This window comes from Meles meles, chromosome 6 (assembly GCF_922984935.1).
Source record: "Meles meles chromosome 6, mMelMel3.1 paternal haplotype, whole genome shotgun sequence".
Taxonomy (NCBI): domain Eukaryota; kingdom Metazoa; phylum Chordata; class Mammalia; order Carnivora; family Mustelidae; genus Meles; species Meles meles.
The window spans coordinates 59,121,245-59,143,096 of NC_060071.1; positions in this window are offsets into that span (position 1 = coordinate 59,121,245).

Below are 21,852 nucleotides of genomic sequence, written 5' to 3' on the forward strand. Positions count from 1 at the left end.
AAGTAGGCGCTCTCTTCACTCATTTCCACATAAGTAGACCTTTCTACTCTCTCTACAAATGCATTCACTGATACTCAGGGCAGGATGAATAATTTGGGCTACTAACTCTTCTCCAGAATTCCTACACTTTGCTCCTAACAGTTGAATTGTGCAGTTACAAATTATCAGTTGTCTTTATTCTGAACTTGAATATGCTAGTTGCATTTGCTGTTGACACTATGTACTTTCAATTAAGTATTACATTATCCTATGGAATATGGATGTGAAACAAAATAGAGCCGGTTCTACAAAACTTAAGTTGAATAGGCTTTACAAAAGTGAACTGTTAGTAAAAATATGTTGTCAGTGTTGGTGAGAATATAGAGAAATTGGAACTCTTTTTCACTGTTGGTGAGAATGTAAAATGGTGTACTGCTACGGAGAACTATATGAAGGTTCCTGAAAAAATTAAACATAGAAGTACCATATGATTCAGAAATCCCCCTTTTGAGTATTTATCCAAAAGAACTGAAATCAGGATCTCAAACAGATACGTGCATTTTCATGTTCATTGTAGCATTATTCACAATTGTCAATAACAGGTGGAAACAACCTAAGTGTCCATTGAGAGACTGATGGATAAATAAAATGCAGTATACACCTACAATGGAATATTATTCAGCCACAGAAAAGAAGGAAATTCAACCGTGCATAAGAGACTCTAATCATAGATTAGATTTTATCCATTTATTTGACAGACAGAGATCACAAGTAGGCAGAGAGGCAGGCAGAGAGAGGAAGGAAAGCAGGCTCCCTGCTGAGCAGAGAGCCCGATGCGGGGCTCGATCCCGGGACCCTGGGACCATGACCCGAGCCGAAGGCAGCGGCTTAACCCACTGAGCCACCCAGGTGCCCCTGTTGGTCCATTTTATAGAAAAAGAAAATAGAAATTGTAGGTAATGTATTATGAGCAGAGTTTATGCAACAAATATTCAATATAAACAAGGACATGCCAGGACAAGATTTAGGCCCTACACCAAAAGACTAGTGAATTAATGTACATTTATTTGTTTTAATTTAAATGTTTTAGGGCATGTGTAGTTTGTTTCTTTTTTTTTTTAAGATTTTATTTATTTATTTATTTGAGAAAGAGAGAGAGAGAGAGAGAAATAGCATGAGAGGGGAGAGAGTCAGAGGGAGAAGCAGGCTCCCCACTGAGCTGGGAACTCAATGCAGAACTTGATTCCAGGACTCTGGGGTCATGATCTGAGCTGAAGGCAGTTGCCTAACCAACTGAGTCACCCAGGTGCCCCGTGTAGTTCATTTCTTAATGATCTTCTAGTTTATTTAATTTATTTTTTATTTATTTTTTTTAAAGATTTTATTTATTTATTTGACAGAGATTACAAGTAGAGAGGCAGGCAGAGAGAGAGGGAGGGAAGCAGGCTCCTTGCTGAGCAGAGAGCCCGATGCGAAGCTCCATCCCAGGACTCTGGGATCACGACCTGAGCCGAAGGCAGAGGCTTTAACCCACTGAGCCACCCAGGCGCCCCTGATCTTCTAGTTTAAACAACTTACTCAAATAGCTTAAGTAGAAGTCCTGTGCCTAACTCATTAGTTGAGATATCTCCAAATTTTCCCTTACAATGCATCAAAGGTGATTTTGGCCTAAACTTTAAAGAATAGATTTGATGATTTGGTCACTTCCACCATAATCAGGCTATTTATTCCGTTCAGTAACTATCTCTTGAGGGCTTGCTTTGCGCTAAGTACCATGTCTGATATCTTACTATGTGGTATGGAAGGTGTGTGAAATTTGGACTAAAACTTGGGTTCAAAGCCCGACTCTATAATATCCACCTAATTAAGTTGCCTAGAAGATTAAATGGTAGGCTACCTGACTCATGGTAGGTGCTCAATAAATATCAGTTTCCTCAAATATATCACAGCATTGAATCACAATGACAACTGACAAGTTGTTACTATTATCCCCATTTTATAATTACACAGCTAATCAATTGGAGATCCTGCCTAAAAACCCATCTGTCTAAAGCCTGTGCTCTTTCCACTGCAGGAAGCTGTTTCATTATGGTCTAATTTTGAGCAGGATTCCAGTCTGGAGGATTTAGCCAGGTTGAGTTGCAAATGCACCATCAATAGCTGAATGAATGGATGTAAATGCTGAAAATGATGTAGACAGAATTGCTTAGTGGTACCCACTTATAAACTGGGGAATAGCTGCCAGATGAAGTGGTTTAAATTTCATTAGTGTTTATGTCTAGGTGCTTTTTTTTTCCCTGGTGGGAGGGTTGGGGCAATAATTAGGTTGTCTGGATGCTTCTTGGGTCTGCTTCTTTTATTATATTTTTGATTTATTATATTTTATAATTTAAGAAGTAGTCTTACAAAGTAATTTAATTAGAAGTTTAAGAGAAGGGAGTGTCAAGGACACAGTCCTACTTTTCACCAGTTAGAATTCATGATTTCTGTGCACTCTGGTTTCTGGAGGACTATCGCCCTGGGATATGAAGAAGCATTAAAAGCTTGGTGTCAGTAACAAAGTACTACTGTTAGCATTGTTATTGTTCTGCCTTTCTAGTTGGAGAAGCACCATTGTGGCTGGACTGGACAGAAACAGAATAGAAAGACAACATGGGTGACTTTTTCTTTAAACTTGTAACTTAATGGTGGGCTTCCCAAGCAATGAGATGATCACTTCTTTGCTCTAATTCTTACTGTGAAGGTAGTATGTAAATGACTTGTCGTGATTAGGTTTTTAGAATTGCCACCGGCTTTACTTTTTCTGTCACTATTCTCATATTGGTACCACAGAGGTACTGGCCTTGGTGTCCCTTTTTCCATTTTTCTCATATTCCTTTTGCTTCAGAGAGCCAGTTCCATAATTTAAGAGCCAGGCAAACCCCAACACTGGAATTATCTGCTAAACTTGAAATTATCTCTCCCTGTTTGACTTTTCCATTGCATTTGTTATGGCACTGATTAGAATTTATGGTATGTCTGCAAATCCCTTGAAGGCACTTTTGTCATTTTTTTTTCTCAAAAAGTAGTTTGTTTGAAATTTTGATGAATTTCAAGATGTATTATCAATCACTTTATAATGAAGCAAATAACAAGCAAAAATATAAATTTAGCATAATGGGCCGTATTTCATTGTGCATCAAAGGCATTTTACATCAAACTGACCTGTATACCTTGAGGTATATACCCTTGTTATAAAATCAACTAAGCTCTCCCTAGAGACAATGTTTTTCTTTTTCTCTTGTGGTCCAACAGCCAAGTCTTTCTTTAAGTAGCATATCCAGAAAGAAGAATGAAGCATCATTCTGTATAAATGGTGATTCAAGCAACCACCACTTTTGAAGGCCTTCTCTGTTTCAGGCATTGCTTGTTCTTGTCATTTGGAAACTCTATGACCATCTTCATCTTATAAATGACTAAGATTAGCATGAGTACGTAACTTGCACAAGATCACCAAGATGCAGAACAGGAATATGGATCACAGTTCATCTCGAGTCAAAGCCTGTGCTCTTCCACTATGAAGACCTTCTCTGATACTCACTCTCCCCACTGTTGAGATGTATCTGGCTTCTGATAAGGCTGATGGGAATAATTTGTATCACTGATTTATGCCCTGCCTTATTTTAGAAATGACTTAAGACAGGGGTGAAACACATGTTCTCTGCACGAAAGAATGGGGTTTGTATTCTCCAGCCGCCGTTTAAATCCCAGGACCCATACTTGATAGCTGTGAGAAACTTGTTTCTTCATTAGTAAAGGGGAATAACACTGCCTAACTCTTAGCACTGCTGTAAAAACTGAAGGAAGCAATGGTAGAGCTCCTGGGTTGGTGGCTGATACAAGAAGAGACCATAAACTCAGTTCCCTCTTTATTCTACCCTATCTTTTGAGCACAACTTGCCTCTCTTTAGGGGGAGTCCCATTTGAAAGCAAAATAGCTCTATTTTCTCCCACTGATCATTACTGTCAAGTTAAACCATTATTGTCCCATGTGTGAAGAACTATAGGTGCCACCCCAAGCTTTAAAAAAGGTCTTGAGTGGGGGCGCCTGGGTGGCTCAGTGGGTTAAAGCCTCTGCCTTTGGCTCAGGTCATGATCCCGGGGTCCTGGGATCGAGCCCTGCATCGGGCTCTCTGCTTGGCAGGAGCCTGCTTCCACCTCTCTCTCTGCCTGCCTCTCTGCCTATCTCTGATCTCTCTCCCTGTCAAATAATAAAAAAAAAAAGGTATTGAGTGACCATATCCATTTTGCTACACAAGATGGAGTTATATACCTACTTGGGGTTAAGCTTTATTATTGATCTTTATAGGGCTCTTTGCTGCTTCTTGATGTATGTTAAGATACAGATAATTAACTGACATTATTTTATAAGACTATTGAATCTGTACCCTTATAGCAACCCTACACAATTTGTGTGCATCTGTAACATCAATATCATTCATTTATTTATTTACAGAGCATTTTTAAATACCCACCATTTGCCAGGCACCATGCCAAGAACCTATGGGTTGATAAGAAATGAACATAAGGCACGCAAGGTTGTTGCTTTCTAGAAACTGCCAATCTTGAAAGGAGGAAAGAGACAGAGGTATAAGTTAATGCTTATAACTCAAAATGATATGTGTTATATTGAAGAATATTAAAAGATCTAATAGATCAAAGAGAATTTTTCATATATTTATAACACTAAATTCTTATCTTCCATCTCAAAAGTAATATTAATCACAAGTGTAAATACAATGTATGTGTTAAGAAACTAAATTTATGGGCGCCTGGGTGGCTCAGTTGGTAGAGCGACTGCCTTCAGCTCATGTCATGATCCTGGAGTACCAGGATTGAGTCCCACATCTGGTTCCCAGCTCCACAGAGAGTCTGCTTCTCCCTCTGACCTTCTCCCCTCTCATGATCTCTCTCACTGTCTCTCTCTCAAATAAATAAATCAAATCTTTAAAAAAAACCCTAAATTTATAATACCTATGATTAATATCTGAATAGTAAAGTATTTTCACGAAATAGTATCATTGAAATAAAAAGTTTTCAGAAATTTCCCCTTTGTAAAAACAATGCAAAGACAGAGACATTGGGACACTCACTAAATCTGGCTTTGCTAAAGATCCCAACTTCATGAAAAAGGACTTTTTTCATTTAACATAAAAAAGGGATTTTTTTTCTTTAACAAAGAAAATCATATCAACAGACATGCAACCAAAGATAAATGATTAAAATTTGGGTACTGTTTAACTTTTGCAGTTACTGTTTAATACTTTCTCATATAAAAAATCAGCTGCACAGTTTTCTCTCCCTTTAATTTTTGGCTTTCATTTATTAATCTAGATGGGCATGGCAGTGTTCATGGGAAGTAATGAAGGTAGTTGCATGGGAAGAACAGGAGGAAAATGTTTTAAATAAGACCCTTTCAAAGAATATAAAGAAAGAATATTCTTCAAACTAAGAAACTTTAGAGTTAGAATAATACGAACAGTTTTGGTTTAGAAATCCCAACTCGAGAATTTGCTGGGAAGTTTCAGAATGCACCTGAGGAACATTTCCCACCTCATGCATGGTGAAGAAAACATTAAGAAAGGTTAAGTAATTAGTCAGTGCCAAACCATTATGTGATGGGGACAACGACACCTATTTGTGAATAAGACTTCCAAGAAGGAAAGTCAGACCACACAAAAAAGCGTATCACGAATATGACAAAACACCGAGAGTGAAGAGGAAACAGACATGGCTCGAAGAAGTTCTCAGCAAATGGTGGGGCACGCCGCTTCCTTCACACTCTTATTTTGATGTTTAGTCTTCATCAGGAGAGTCGATTATAACTGACATGTGCTCAGAGCACCTAAGATAACATGGTTCAAATGAAGACTCTGATGCCAGGCAGAGGGGATGACAAGAAACCCTTGTTAAAAATACTCATTTACTTGTTAACAGAGTTTTTCTCTACACTTTTTTTATGCTGCCCTCTAGGATTCATTTTTATTTATTTCCTTCGAAGATTCCCTATCTTTTATGACAGTCTTCTCATTCATGTTGCCCAGAAATGAAAGAGCCTGCGGTTTCCTGACGTTAGTGCTTTTAAGATATGCTCTATTCCCTGGTTTAGAGCCAAAGTCAAAGGAAAAGATAATATATGAGTACAGGGAGACCTGAAGCTTGACAAAGGATCTCCCTCTGTCTAGAGAGCAAGAATACCTCTTTCTCATTAGGAATACAAGCCAGAAGCCATGAGCTGACATCAGCCCCTGCGACCCCAGGCTTCTTCAAGTTGTCAAAGTTCACAACAGCCCTATAGGGTCTGAAAGCAGGAAAACGTCTCATACCCAATAATAACCTACTTTCCTGGTCATCTTTCTGTCCTAACACAATGCACAGTATGTGTTCATGTAGTCAAATGTACCAATCAGCTATGCACCTGCATATAGGACTATAAGATCTGTTAACTGCAGACCCTGTGAAAAGGCGATAGTGGCTAGTGCTATTCCAGACCGTTGTACTAAGGGTTTCACGTGTATTATTTCATCTAAAGCTCACAGTAACCATATGTTGAAACACTAATAACATAAACCATTTAACAGAAGAGGAAGCTAAGGCTTATGAAGGAAAGAGGCAATTGATTAAACAGATACCAAAAGTCTTGCAGGCACTGAACCCACATTCGAAGCAGAAGAAAGTTAGATTCAAGTATGGGAGACAAAGAAACATTAAGACAGCAGGCTAAAATGCCCTTTTATCCACACAGAACTGCCTTAAGTCTTTAGATGCAGTTTCTTATGATGGGTAATGAAAAATAATAGTGTTTACAGGTAAGGCTTAATTAAATTATTAAAGTATTTTAAAACTCCCCCACAGGTTGGTAAGAGTGCCCTGGCCATGCCGGCTTCTCATCCAGGATGCCTTTGTACAGCCAGTAAAGAGTCCATGCTCTGCTTTGCTGAAACCTCCTCTGACTAGTTGATGCCTGCACCAGTCAATCTCTTCAAGCCTTCTCTCCTGGGCATGGCCAGTGGCTCCTACAGGAATGCCTACAGACTGGCTGGTCCTTGTCTCTTCTGAAGCTGTGAGAACTTCCGTCTCCATGGGAATTTGGCTCTGAAGGAGCTAAGGAGAGACCAAAGAACCTGGAAGGTGGGCTGGCTGGTGGGTCGAGAGTGGGTACTACGTAGATGTTAAATATTTTAAATAACATCTCCGATTGGGAGACTAGGAGAGAACTGCAAGTGTTGATAAAATGAGGTATTTATCGTTTAACAGAATAGGATTCTCAGTCACATTTGTAACGAGATCCACAGGAAAAAGAAAAAACTTGCTTCCAAATGCAAACATGAAATCTAAGGTAAAACAGTATAAATAACTCAAAAATACTAACAATATTGTGCCATGCTAAAGAGATCATAAAATAAATTCACCACAAGAGAAAATAGACTATGGTGTCAGAAACTCTGCCATTTCTGGTAAAGAGATGAAAGAGATAAAAATGCTTTGTCAGTTTGTTATTGGGGGGGGAGTGTTGATATTAATCATACACCTAAGTGATAAGAAATTCCTTGGTAGAGATTTTAAGCTTAATAAAAAGAGGGTAAAGTTCTTAAGTCCAGTAAAGTTCTGCCAGAATAGCTTTATATCACCCCATGCAATTTGGGGGGAGTAGCTGTGTAGCAGGGTACTTATGCAGAGAGAAAAGAAATGACAATCAGTTGAGAGTAAGGTATTAGCACAAACCTCCCAAATTCTGAGTAGCTGATCTATAGAATAAGCTTGTAACAATTTATGCATTTTTTGACTCTGAAATTCAGTGGTGGCTCCCTGCCATGTTTGAGCTTGCTTTATAAGGCACTTGACAATGTGTTGAAAAGAGGTTTGCTGAGTTATTTGTGTCCTTGCCTTTTTTTCCACACCACCAGCAAGTAAGTTCTTAAGGGTTGCGATAGCATTGGCACTTAAGTATCCATTGTATGGACTTGAATGTACGGTGTTGTTTCTAAGAAAACTGCATTTTGAGCTTAGGCAACCAAGTTATAAGCAAAGTTGTGGGAAAAAAACTATATTCAGGTACCTACTACATTCAGATTACTACTTGAAAGTATTATCATCTTCAATTGAGTAAGTCAACTTTATTTTTTATTTTTTATTTTATTTTTTTCCTGAATAAGTCAACTTTAAATCAAACACCTCTTGGGATTCTTGAATGAATTATCTACTGCTCTTTTGTACTTTTGAATTTTTTGAAATTATATAAAGAACTCCTGATCCAGTTACTACTAAAGATTAAATTACATTGGACTTCACCCTTCAAAGGCCCAAACAAAGAATTCCTGGACTCAGTCACGTGAATTCTTCTGAACACAGTCCTCTAAAATACAAGACATGTTAATACTATAATTCACAGTAGAGCTCTGCAATCTTTAGTGTAATAAAATGCAACCAAAAACTCATATGACTGGAAGAATATTGCTGTCTAGTGTTGAAATGGATCATTTAAAAAACTGGAACTAAGTGCTGAACAGGGAAATCCACAATAAAAATGGCAGCAGTAAAGGGAAAAAGCAGCTTTCATAAAGAATGTCAACATTTCCTTTCATATGGATGCTTCTGTTAAAATATGTTAATCTGATCATTTTGATTTACTGGTTTTGCTTAATATTTACAAAAGGCCAATCATGTAGAATTTTACCTCTTGTAGGAGACATTCCATGGATTTTTAACATAATCTCCACCCCTCAAAAAAGAGGAAAAAAAAAATCTTGATTAATGGTTGTGGCCAGGGACATGAGTACCATAAAAACGAGACAAGATGGTAACACACTCCCATTGTAAAGCAAAATGAGAACTTTAAAAGGTGGCAATGAATCTTATTTTACACATGGAAAATGTATACATGCCTGAAGTATATGTAATCGATCTGTCTGTGCTTCAGGATTTCTAGGTATTTCAGAATATTTTTTGAATTAAGAAGCATTATCCTATCAAGCAGTGGGGGTGTGTTGTCCCCCTAAAAGCAGTTTTCCTTGACCACTGACCTGAGAAATAGCGACAGGAAGTTCTTTGCTGTTTACTGTCAAGACAGTGAAGAGCCAAGGGACCTCCTAAAAATGCAAATGGAAGAAACCTTTCGCAGCTTTCAGCATTATTCATTCATTCTGGAATGAGTTATTAAATCCCTAAAAGTAGTTGGGCTTCACCTGAGTAGCCAGTTTGTTTCCATCTCATTGACATGACAGGTTCTTTCACTGATTGCATTCTCCTTTTTTGCATAGGCTGCTAGAAAGCTCAGAGCCAAATCTGACAATGACACAAAACTTTATAGCACATATTTTTTATAAACTATAACAACAACAACAAGAAACCAGAACAAAACTAATCTCAACCCCTGCTGGTTTCATTTTATTGTAAGTTAACAAACATTTAGTGAGCATGAAAAATGAACCAGGTACTCTACTTGAGGTTTCTTTTCCATTTTTCAATTTCTATATTTAATAAAGATAATTTTTCATATTTTATATACTTCCTTATGCTATCGAATATAGAATACTAGGCTCCTAATTTTTAAGGGTACAGATTGCAGCCATAAGACCACACATCTCCAAACTAGAGAATTAACTTGCCTCAATTCCTGGCAAGAAAGATGGTTTTCTATAAATTCCAATCACATCATATGGTTTGGTGCAAAATGAACTATCTATATGCATGAAGCTAATTGCTTAATAGCCCTTCTAACATATGCTTTCTGGAAAAAAAATGTACACACACATACACATACAACAAATGTACTGGGTGGAATCCTTTGCTTAAAGGTCTCTGGAGTCTTAGCAGAAAGTTGTAAGCAAACCAAGAAACTTGCATACAAAATTATTCATTTATTCTATCCTTTGAGTCAAGTGTAAGTCAGGAAGAACTATTCATCTTGGAAAACTATCTACCCTTTCTTTTAAAAGCAGTTTCCTCAGGTGAGCAAATATGAAATGTGTTAAGTTTGTCTTGAAGGACACCAAAGATGCACCTTCCTATATTTTTAAATTAACAGAAAGCATAACAGGATCAGAAATCTTTATCTGAAAAGCCATCCTGGAAGAAAGTTGTCTACTCAAAATTCTTTAAAATTGAACATGGTTAACATACTACCATAAGTACAATTGGGAAGTGATTATAAAAAATATAAATGCATTATTTTAAAATAATACTACAAATGCATATAAATATTGAAATTATTTTAAAAATAATTTATTGTCCTTTTGATAGCATGATATTACAAAATTTAATGCTCTACTTTTAAAAGACCCTGCCTAGGAAGCTCTGTCAGAAGTTAAGATTCAATGTTTCAGTTATAAAATAATCAGCTCCCTCAGAGTTTCATGCAGAAAGCAATGCAACTTGTATCATGGAGGTGAGAACTATCTCTTAAAAATTTCTGTATCCTAACTGAATAACTGACACAGTGCTGGAAAAACCAGTAAGAATTCGATAAATGCAATTGGTTGAATAAATGAATGAATGAAATAGTCAAAGGCAAGGTTAGAGATAGAAGGGAATATTATTTTGTAAGAAAATTGAGGTCATAGTTGAATTAACTGTCATTCATTTTAACTTGTGGCTGAGAGAAAAACAGTAAGGACCAGAACACAAATTTCTTGAATTCTAGATCAATTATTTTTCATATTATTATTTTTTTTTCTAATGTAATTTAGGGAGGACAGATTACCAAGTTTTTATCCTGTGCCATAAAAAAGAATGGAGTAACTACAACACATTGGCTGAATATAAATGACGCCAGGGGAAAAGATCCTCTTTGAATAGAACAGGAAAATATTGAGTGGGATGCAAGTGGCGAATGGGTATATGAAAGAAGAAAGAGAAAAAAAAAAATACATCTTATTAAATGAAGGCACCAGGGCTTGAAGAAGGTAACAAGAAGTGTAACAGTCTGATATTGCAATGCTATTACAATGTAGACTCCAGGCAATTAGTTCTTTTTGTTTTTTTTTTTTTTAATTTTATTTATCCATTTGACAGAGAGATCACAAGTAGGCAGAAAGGCAGGTAGAGAGAGAGAGAGAGGGGAAAGCAGGCTCCCTGCTTGAGCAGAGAGCCCGATGCGGGGCTCGATCCCAGGACCCTGAGACCATGACCTGAGCCAAAGGCAGAGGCTTAACCCACTGAGCCACCCAGGTGCCCCATCCAGGCAATTAGTTTAATGCAAAATGATTCTCTAAGAATTAAAGGTTGGGCTCTTCAAAGGGGAGGTGCAGCAGAGTGGTTTCTCTTCCCCCATTGGACAAGTATTGGCCTCCTCCAGGAAATAAACTAGATTCCAAGCAATAGCGAACTTAAGCCGAATGCCCAGAGATTCTCTAGAAAACAAAGAAATAAAGGATAGAGAAGAGAGGTTTTGAATAATAGGTGTCATGGTGGTATAGTCTGAGGGGTTGGTTAGGTTTCCAAAACCAGGAAGATGACAGAATTCTAGGGCTAGCATGGCAAAATAGAAGGCAGCAAGATGTTTTTTAGTGTTCTTAGTTCTTGCCTTGTGTACTAGCCTACAACTACTTCAGTTAAATTAAAAGAGGAACATTTTTAATTAGTTCAAATTAGATACTAGATAATCAAAGAATTGGCATTTATTGATCAGATCGTACCCTTGAAAAATGATTAATGGGAAAAAAACTATTCAAAAGAATCAATCCATTAATATTTTTGCAAATAGATGAGTTTTGTATGGATTAATTAGGTATTTCTCAAATATTTATTGCATGCCTACTATGTATCAAGCATTTTGCTGGATCACTTGGCTGGCTCAATTAGAGAGCATGCGACACTTAGGTCTTAAGTTCAAGCCCCACATTAGGTGTAGAGATTACTTAAAAAAAAAAAATTTATCTAAATGTTGGGAATATAATGGTGAGCACTGCGGTATGCTCCCTGGGTATAGATAGTATTCTAACTGTACATTGCAAAAGGAAAAGAAAAAAAAAAACAACAAAACTGCATCTTCTTAAGGCAAGGCTGTCATTGTTTTATGGTGGGAAATGTATATTTTTACATACTAGGATAACATGATGGCTGCTTTATCATCCATTTATTTGAGAGAAAGTGCACATGCAAGTGAGTCGGGGGAAGGGAAGAGAAGAGAGAGAGGGACAAGCAGACTCCAGCCAAGAGGAGCCCAACTTGGGGCTTGAGCCCACCCGCCACCCCCCCACCCCGATCACGAACCCAGCTCAAATTAAGAATCAAGTGCCCAACCACTGAAACGCCCAGGCACTCCATGTTTTAAAAATCCAAAGACAAAAATTTTTATTTTTCTGATTATATAATATGCTATATAATTGAAGAAAGAAGCTGGAAATTATAAAAAGTATAAAGAATAAATTTAAAATCACCTGAAATCATACCAATATCCCCCCCCCTTTTTTTTAACTATTTGTATCATTCTGGTATAATTCCTACCAGTTTATTTTACATATACATACATGCATATGTATTTTACCTGATTAAACTCATAATGTATAAATATTTTCAAATTTTTCTTTATATTTTTAAGTAGGCTCCATGCCTAGGGTGGAGCTCAACATGGGGCTTGAACTCACAACCCTGATCTCAAGACCTGAGCTAAGATCAAGACTTGGATGCCTAAATGACTGAGCCACTGAGATGTCCCTAATTTTTTCTATTCTATGAGCATTTCTATGTAATTAAAATTTCTTAAAAATTCTATTTGATGTCTGAATTCTATTGTATCACTCCTTTTTTCTTTCCAAATTCTAGCCAAATCTACTCATTCACTGAATAATCCATCCTATCTACATTATTAGGAGTTTCTGTCCTATTTGGTTCATAGAAATGTAGGGTTAATTTTGTGTTGATTTCTTCCATTTTATGAATCTGGCTGCAGTTGTAACATGCCATCTTAAACGCTGTATTGTTAGAAAAATATTTTCATATTTAGTAGGTCGTATCATTTCTTACTAATATTTTGAAAACTGTCCTCTACTATTTCGAATCCTAAACATTTTAGAATAAACTCTTTATGTTTCTAAAATAACCCCACTAGAATTCTGACTGATGTGCTAAAGTTATACCTGTATGTTAAATACCCTCTTTACAATATTCCCATTCAGAAGCTATCATCTTGTATGTTACACAGGAAAATTTTGTAATTCCTTCCAGACAGGGTTTTGTGCAATTTTTAAGAATATAACCAATTATCTTATAACTGTGATTGTTGTATGACCTCATTTCCTCTCTCCCCCACCCTCAAATCAAGACAGTATTGGTGGATGAAAAATTTAAAAATATATTATTTGTTTTATATCTTGCAATCTTAGTTAATTCTCTTTTTAGTTCAAGTAATTTTCCCAGTTGATTCACTTGGATTCTCCATGTAAGAATGTGCTCAACACAAACACTTACTTAAGGTAAGAGTCTGCAAATGTATTAGAAAAAGTCATATTATATAAGGCCATTCCCATTATTCCAATTCATTATATTCTTTTGAAACAGAATGAGTAGACCCTGGGCAATTTTAGGTATGTTTTACCTAAATTATATTGTATGCGATTATACATTTCATGAAAATGATAATTTGCTCTCCTTTTTCCTAATAAATCTTAGCAGTTCAGTGCCTTACTGAATTGTCTAGAACTTCCAGAATAATCTTAAATTATAGTGCTATTGCTAGGCATCTTTGACTTGTTGCAGATATTGATGTGGACTGTGTCTGCTATGTACGACATAGTAGCTGTTTTCCAGGCTTATTTGAAAGGCCTTCATCAAGCATAAACAATGAACAGTAGCTGTAGTAATACATTAACTCCTAATGGTACCAGGAAGACACCTCTTTGTTTCCCGAAGTAATGTCTGGATTTATCAGAACGTTCAAACAAGCTTCCATACTAGAATGGGCTCGACAAAAATACATTTTCACTTAGGGCAAAAGCCTGTGACTCTTTTGGAAAATGTATTATTTTAGCCTGTTACATGACCCAACTTATCATATTCTCTTGAGACAGTATAATCTAGCCTTAAGCAATCACTGGGTGTGTTTTAGCACTAAAACAATTTCTGAATATCATTTAGCGCTCAATGAATTTTATCAGTATTTGCATTCTTTGGTAAAGAAAGTTTTTCTAACATCACATGATACCATTCACTCTCATATAATTTTTACATGATTTTCAATAACTGGTCATTCAGTGACAGGCCAGTTTTTACTCACAGGCTGATCCAGTTTAGCAACAAACAACTAGCACAAAGAAATAATTTATTTCCTCTGGCTTTAACAAAGTCAATGTCCTGAGAGAGCACGGTGCTAATATACCTGAGCACTTCAGTGAGAAAGATGGAAAATCACTTATGGGCTCAAATAAAAAGACTGCTTCAGGGGGAAAAAAGAGTCTGGAAAAATCTGTTGTGGGCACATAGCTCTGCTGAGCAATTCTTTCCCAAGTCTGTGGGCAAATAAAATACAATTTTCCTCTACTTTCCACTATGAGACTAAAAAGGAAATATTAAGAGGTTTTTTTTTTAAAAAAAATATACATATCTCTGATTTTCTGTAGGTGAAGATTGTTAATAGTATCTCATGTGTTTCAAATGTATAATTATTTGATTCAGATGTCTTATTTTCTAAAATTCATTTAAGCAATTTGTGCTCTTTCCTGCCAAAGATTTCATTAGATTCACAAATAGAACAATATAACATCGTTAAACAAGGCGTGGTAATCTTTTTCAATCCCACTGTGGAAAAATGTATAAAAAAGGCAAATTATTTCTAAGCACTTCCAGGGTGCCACTATTCTCCATTTGACCCATGTTAAATATTCTCATTACAATTACTTCAAATGAATACCAAATCTCAATTTAATCCCAACCCTAGGGAAATGAAACATACTGTTCTGAGATGAAAGTCCTAATGTTACCTAGTTATTTGAATGCACTGCATGTTCTTAACATGGATCATAAGCAAACTGTATTTTAATAACTCAAATCATTGCACATTCACAACAATATCTAGCTACCAAATAAATGTCATAAACCTGATAATGCAGAATAAATAAACAGAAACCTGCATATTTTAACTATTGAATTCAGGATGGAGTCCCACATGGTTCATGTCGATAATTTTCAAAACTCTTAGCTTTCTCTCAGTAACATAACCAATTATATTAATTAATCGGTAGGAGTTTATTGACAATGAAATCTAGGGCATAGATTTTTGATTATCTAACAGCACAATTTTTGTTAATGTCAGCCATCTCTTTGTATCTTTTAAAATTCTACTTTTGCGTTGTCAGACTCTTGAGTAATCTCTTGGTGGAAATTTTACATTATGTTTTCAAAAAGGAGACCTGATTTCAATTAACATTTCCTTGACAAGGTATAACAATATTGCACATCTAAATTTTTATTTATTTTCCCTTTTATTGTTGGCAATCCCCTAAGCTTGAAAACATTTTTCTTCTCTCTGATTTGACATTTGGCAAACATCAATCTTTCCTGTACTTAAATGCACCAGAGTTGACAGGCTGCTTTTGTTCAAGAACTTCAGCTTATATACTGCCGTAGTATGCCAAAATTTATTTCTTTATTCACAGCATGATCAGTTACTATCATCTCATCTTCAGAAATTAAGTAGGTAGCCTGAAAACAATTTTTTTTCCTGACAAATTTGATTACATCAAAGTCCAAATGACTAGGGACTAAATTTAGAAATTTATTATTGAGCACTTTATATTGTTTCTTCTGTAAGATATTACATCTTAAAAAGAAGATTAGTTGGATAAATATTCCAGTGTTCTTAAAATATCATAAAGAAAATTTGCTTCCATACAGGTCTTGCTTGTTTAAAACACAAATTTAATACTGTTTGTCTTTAGATAATTTGGGGCCATACTGAAATTCTTAGGACAAATTAAATTCTGAGGTTTAGTCTTCATGCTTTATTTTTAGGAATGTATGGTCTTTTGTGGGGGAGAGAGGAAGGGTCATGCTCAAAACTATAGATAAGAACTTTAAAGAGAAAAACCTTTAACAAAATACAGTGAAAAGAGTCATTCATTTGCTATATATGTGTTTGAATATTTTTAGATATTTGGTCAGTTCTAGATATTTTCTCTTCTTTCTATCAGTGGGAAGATATAAGAAATCTTCTCCAAATACACAAAATTGAAATAAGAAAGGAAAAATAAAATCTTCTTAAAACAACAAGAATCACATAACAATATAACTACACTGCAGTGTTGCCTGAAAAGTTTCCTGTTTGACGATCGAAACGAATAGCTGATACGTCTTTGTTTCTGTCCCTCAATGTGTGAAAGAGCACCAAAGGAGGAAGGAGAGAGCAGGAGAGACAAACATCAATAATGAGAAAATTAGAACAGACTGAGGAAAAGTAAAGGCTGCAAATGCAGATACAAGGTTCAGAGAAAAATTATTCCCAAACTTTATTGGAAAGCACTCATATATGTGATTCCATAATTGAAGGAAATAAAAGGCTTTAGTGGCCAGAAACAAAACAAAACAAACAAAATGAAACCCTGTGCCTTTTATACTCCTGAGACTTTGATGGTTTTTAAGGAAACAGGAAATATGTGTAGAATGTTTCAAATTCCGTATCACTTCTCTTGGTGCTAGTCTTTTTCCTGGCTTATGACTGGTCCTAAGATTTCTCTCAGAATATTATCTACATCAATTTCATCAGCACTTCTGAAACTGTCTCCTGTGTTGGAGAAATCTGGAACCATCAGGGTATACTTGATTCATTTGTATTTGCCAGGGCAGTAGGAATACAAACAGTGTTGTTTTGCTTTAAGTCATACATGGCCAACAGTCTATCTTGAACAGGATAGGTCTAACTTACCATGTCCTCTTCCTGGCTCACTGAAGCTATTGGACAGTTGTGACTAAGTAAAGCTTGGTCAGCTTCTCCTTTCAATATGATTACATAGTCTGTGTCTATAAGAACTTTTTAAAAAGAGTGATCTTATTAAAACTAAAGTTTCTATTTGGTTCATGGGATCACACTATAACTTTGAAAATACTGATCTAAACTCTTTGTTTCCAGATGTTTTGGTGTAGAGCATCCTTCCTTGTTTATCAACCAGCAAACATTGAGCTCTCTATATGTGTAAGGCAGTTGGCTAGATACTGGGAATTTAGTGGTGTCAGTCAGTTACAGATTGATAAATTTATAACTAAATGTAAAAGCCTCTAGTTTTTATGCTTTTGTAATTTTTTCACAGTTACAAATTCACAATGCTGTTAGACAATGTGTCCTAAATTATAGTTTGCAAAAAATGGTCACTATTTTTAAAGAATTTACATTACTTCTAAATAAAATAGTAAGTTACCTGGAGGTACTATCAAAGAGTTTTAAAACATAGTATTTATACATAGGAGGCTTTCAGTAGTAGGGCTTGATATCATTTTAAAAATAAAACAATGGCAAGAGAAGTTTGGAAATGACTCAAACTATCATTTTTTTACTTTGCAATTGCAAAAGCAAAGCGTGGCTATTTCCATTCAGAAAGCATTTAAACAATACAAAAGTATACAAAGTAAATAGTGAAGACCTCCTTCCCACTGGACTTCATTTATTTCTACTACTGCAAAATGTGATTTTGGGATGGTGTCAAACATTTGTGAGGACAGTGCGTTGACTTTACTACACAGCAGTAACCCTTCTTCAAATGACTCAATTTCAAATTGAGAAAATGAAATATAACTAGAACTTGAATCATATCGTTCTGTCCTTATGTTCACACTTATATTAGAACATAATTTTAGCAAATCTATTGGGGGTAGAAATTTATGCAAGAGGCAAATGTATAGAATCTTTAAGACTACCCCTTCCCTCTCTGCCTCCTACAGGAGGTGATATTGGGGAAGAACTCTTATGGAATCTTTACTTCATTCACTTCTGGAATCCTATCTTTAACTTACTGTCTGCTCTAAAAACTGTTTTCACCTTAAAATCTTCAAGATTGGGGCGCCTGGGTGGCTCAGTGGGTTAAAGCCTCTGCCTTCGGCTCAGGTCATGATCCCAGGGTCCTGGGATCGAGCCCCACATCGGGCTCTCTGCTCCGCGGGGAGCCTGCTTCCTCCTCTCTCTCTGCCTGCCTCTCTGCCTAGTTGTGATTTCTCTCTGTCAAATAAATAAAAATATTAAAAAAAAAAATCCTCAAGATTGAACTGATGGCTTGGTCAGAAATCAGGTAAGTAAAACAAAGACTTAGAAAATGTCCATTATGTAAAATAAACTATTAATTGAAAGGTAATTAATGCTACCATTCACACATTGATATAATTAAATGGATACATGATAACTGAGTAAGTTACTTAATTTTCCCATTACTGTAGAAATTAAAGGATTAAAATTAAAAAGTCAGAGTCCCTGTGATATCATTATACAATAAATATTTGGAATATTTCCATCTATCAATAATGCCATCTGTCCTATCCAATACAAATGGACTACAACCCATATGGCTCCTTTCCCCATTGATTACTCTGATGAATGAGATAGCAAAACCACTCATAAAACCATCATATTATATGACACTGTCATTAAAAAGATATGGGGAAAGGAAAAACACAAGATGATACTTAATTTGAAACTGTCAAGTCAATTTAGTGAAGTTTTAACAACCAACATTATGATCCTAAAAAGTATCAGCATGTTGAATAATATTATGTCAGTCTGTACTCTCCTAGCACCTTCAAAGAAAACTAAAGAACCAAAAAATTTCTGGAAAGAGTATAATAGCTTATTATGATATGTTCATATTACCAATTATTCTAGTAAGAATATACTCAAATATCTTTTCAGGCATAGGTAATTAAGTTAAAAAAACTTTTCTTTCACTGTATAGAAAATTATAAAATGTTCATTTAGCTTCTGATAGCAAGTCATTTTTAAAGCAAAAACTAGACACATTCCTTATATTTTAGAATACTGGCCATGAACTTCAACTCTGAAAAATGATCTTTCCCCAACTCATTTTTTTCTTAGCTATAAATGCATTCTCTTACAACAGCAAAATAATTACGATGATTCTGTAGCAAATTACTGTAAGCAGTACCTAAACTGACATTAACTAAGCAGGAAACTAAATACCACTAACTGCAATACTCAGACTTTCAGTTTGATATGGTAATTTGCATTACCTTTAGTTATAGAGTGGGTGTGGTTGGCATGCTTAGAGATTACCTTTATTTTTCAAGGTCTATAAAGATGACCAGTATTTGCTTTGCCCCTTAGCCTCACTGAAAATACCGTACAATCTTTCCTTGGTGAAACTTTTTGAAAATTGGGACTTAACATCTGTGGATAAGTGAGAAGAAATACATAATGAATAAATATTTTTATTCTAAATTAAAACTCAAGTTTAGCTTATATAAATTAGCTTATATAAATTAAATTTTTTTTAATAAATTAAATTTTTATATCATCTTCTTTTTAGCTTGCATTGAATACCAAATGAAGTCATTTGGTATTGGGGGAGGGGGGGAATCTGTGAAATAGCTCAAATTCAAACGTGTCAGCCACAGCAAAAATAAAGTACAAATCCAGGAAATATTTTCCCTATCAATTGGAAGCTCAGATATTGGAGCTTTAGAGACTGTTGGATTCAGAGAAACAATAATTATTACTTTGTAATAACCAAAGTAAGAGGCAGCTAGTACTGCCTGTTGGCAAATTTCACCTTGTTATCAGCTGTAGAAGTGAGCAAGCTCCTTCATGGAAGACAAGGCATCTCCAAAGCAAAGTTTGCCAAATCAGTAACAGGCAGCATCTAAGGAAACACAGCCACCTCTACAAGTATGAAAGCACGTAATTTTAAGAGAGATTTCAAATTTGGGATTCTTATCTGTTACTGTACCAATGCCACATGAATTTAATTGTATCTCTGCATTCTAGTTTAGTATCTGGCGGCATGAGGCTTCTTATTCTTCACCCTCTCCTTCCCTATATCCATCTCTCTCCTCTAGTTTCTTCTTTTCAGCTTCTTCCAGGCTATTTTTGCCTGCTTTATTCCATATCTACTTCAGAATCGTTGTGTTAAGTGCATTCCCTATAAGACTTGATTTTAATAAAATTAAGGATAAAAACTATTTAAAACCATGTATCTTTAAATCATTTCCATTCAGAAACATTTATCTTTTCAATTTTTTAAAGCTTTTTAAACCATAAGCATTTATGGTTTTCTTCATAGAGGTCCTGAAATTTCTTACAGTTTTTTGATGCTACTGTGCGTGTTGTCTTTTTCCTCCATTATCTTTTTAAATTGGTTACTGCTGGTATTTAGAAGATTTTTTCATGTTTCCTTTGCAACTAGCAATGTTATGAAGCTCTAAACTTACTAAAACTCCTGCTAGTTTAACTGGTTGTTCACATCTCATAGATTTATTAGGTAGATATTAATACCACTGCAAATAATGATGGCATTGCAATATAATTTTTAATATTAACAGAGAACAAATTCTTGTAAGTTCTTTCTAGAATAAATTGCAATCATCAGCTTAATCTATTATTTATTTTAAGTACCCATTACTTTCTGATGATATAATAGTATAAATAATGGTACATTCTAAATTCAGTATATTTTAGAAATGGCTTTTGATGTCTATGGGATAACTAGGAGTTACAACCTCAAACCAGGGTACAGATCTCATGCTGAAAAACATCATCTCTGTTAAATATTTTAGAAGAGTGGGTAGAAAAGGCCCTGTTCAAATGTCTTTGGAGAAATAAGATAAAATATACCCCAAGTGAACAAAATATCAGAGATAAACCCCCATTTCCAGAAAGTACAGTATACCACATGGGCAGAAATATTTCTAAACAGAATATTATTCAACGTTTTCTCAGAGCTCTAAGCTACTCTTGAATGAGTCTTAACTTATTGCTTTGGAGAATTAAGATAAAGTTAGTGATGACTATAACTTTCTATTAAGAAATTTCCTTTCTCAATTGTGCACAGCCACTTACGCAGCAGAACATAACAGTTCAATCAAATCTTATTATGCCAGATTTAGTTCAAAGCATTATGAAATGCACAGAGAAAGACCTGGTATTGTCTGAAGCAAACCTTTTCATAAATTGCTCTTTTGTAGACTAGCAATAAAAGAGATACTGTAGGTACCTTTTTATATGTCCTTAAGTTCTTCTGCCAGGAATCCAGAGCAGTTGCAAAGAACTTGCTGCCTGTTATGTAACAGTGAGCCACAGAATGTGGTGAGGTCCAGAGCCTCGATGCATGGCCTCCAGAATTTTCAGGGTGTGGTTTAAGGACATGGAAGCTTCTGCTTGTGTTTTACCACTCATAAGTTTCACTGTGCAAGGTGTTAGTGCAATTTCCCTCGCAAGGTATGAGACTTCTCCAACATAAACAAGAGAAGGAAATTAAGGTCTGAAACAACAAAATACACTTTTCTCCTCATCCAAGCTATTTCTGACTTTTTACTCAACAGGGAAAAAGAAAATAATAATAATAATAATAATACTCATTCTGGTGAGTTATTCTGAGGATTAGAAGTAATGTATAAAAAATATTTATTTTAAACTCTATAGTTTAGGTTCAGAGTGGCAATGGATATATGCCAGCCATTGTTATAATTTCTAAATTAAGACTTCAAACCTAATAGGTGTAGCTCGCAGAAATTAACCATTGTATTTGTTTTGCAGAGTGAAAATAACATGAGGATAAGTAATCTCATACACTGTGCATTAAAAGAGAAAAAAAGCTCTTTGGGTATATATAATTAACACTTTTAAAATATTATATGTCTTAATGCCCTGGACACAAATATTATTAGGGTATTATTTATTCTTGA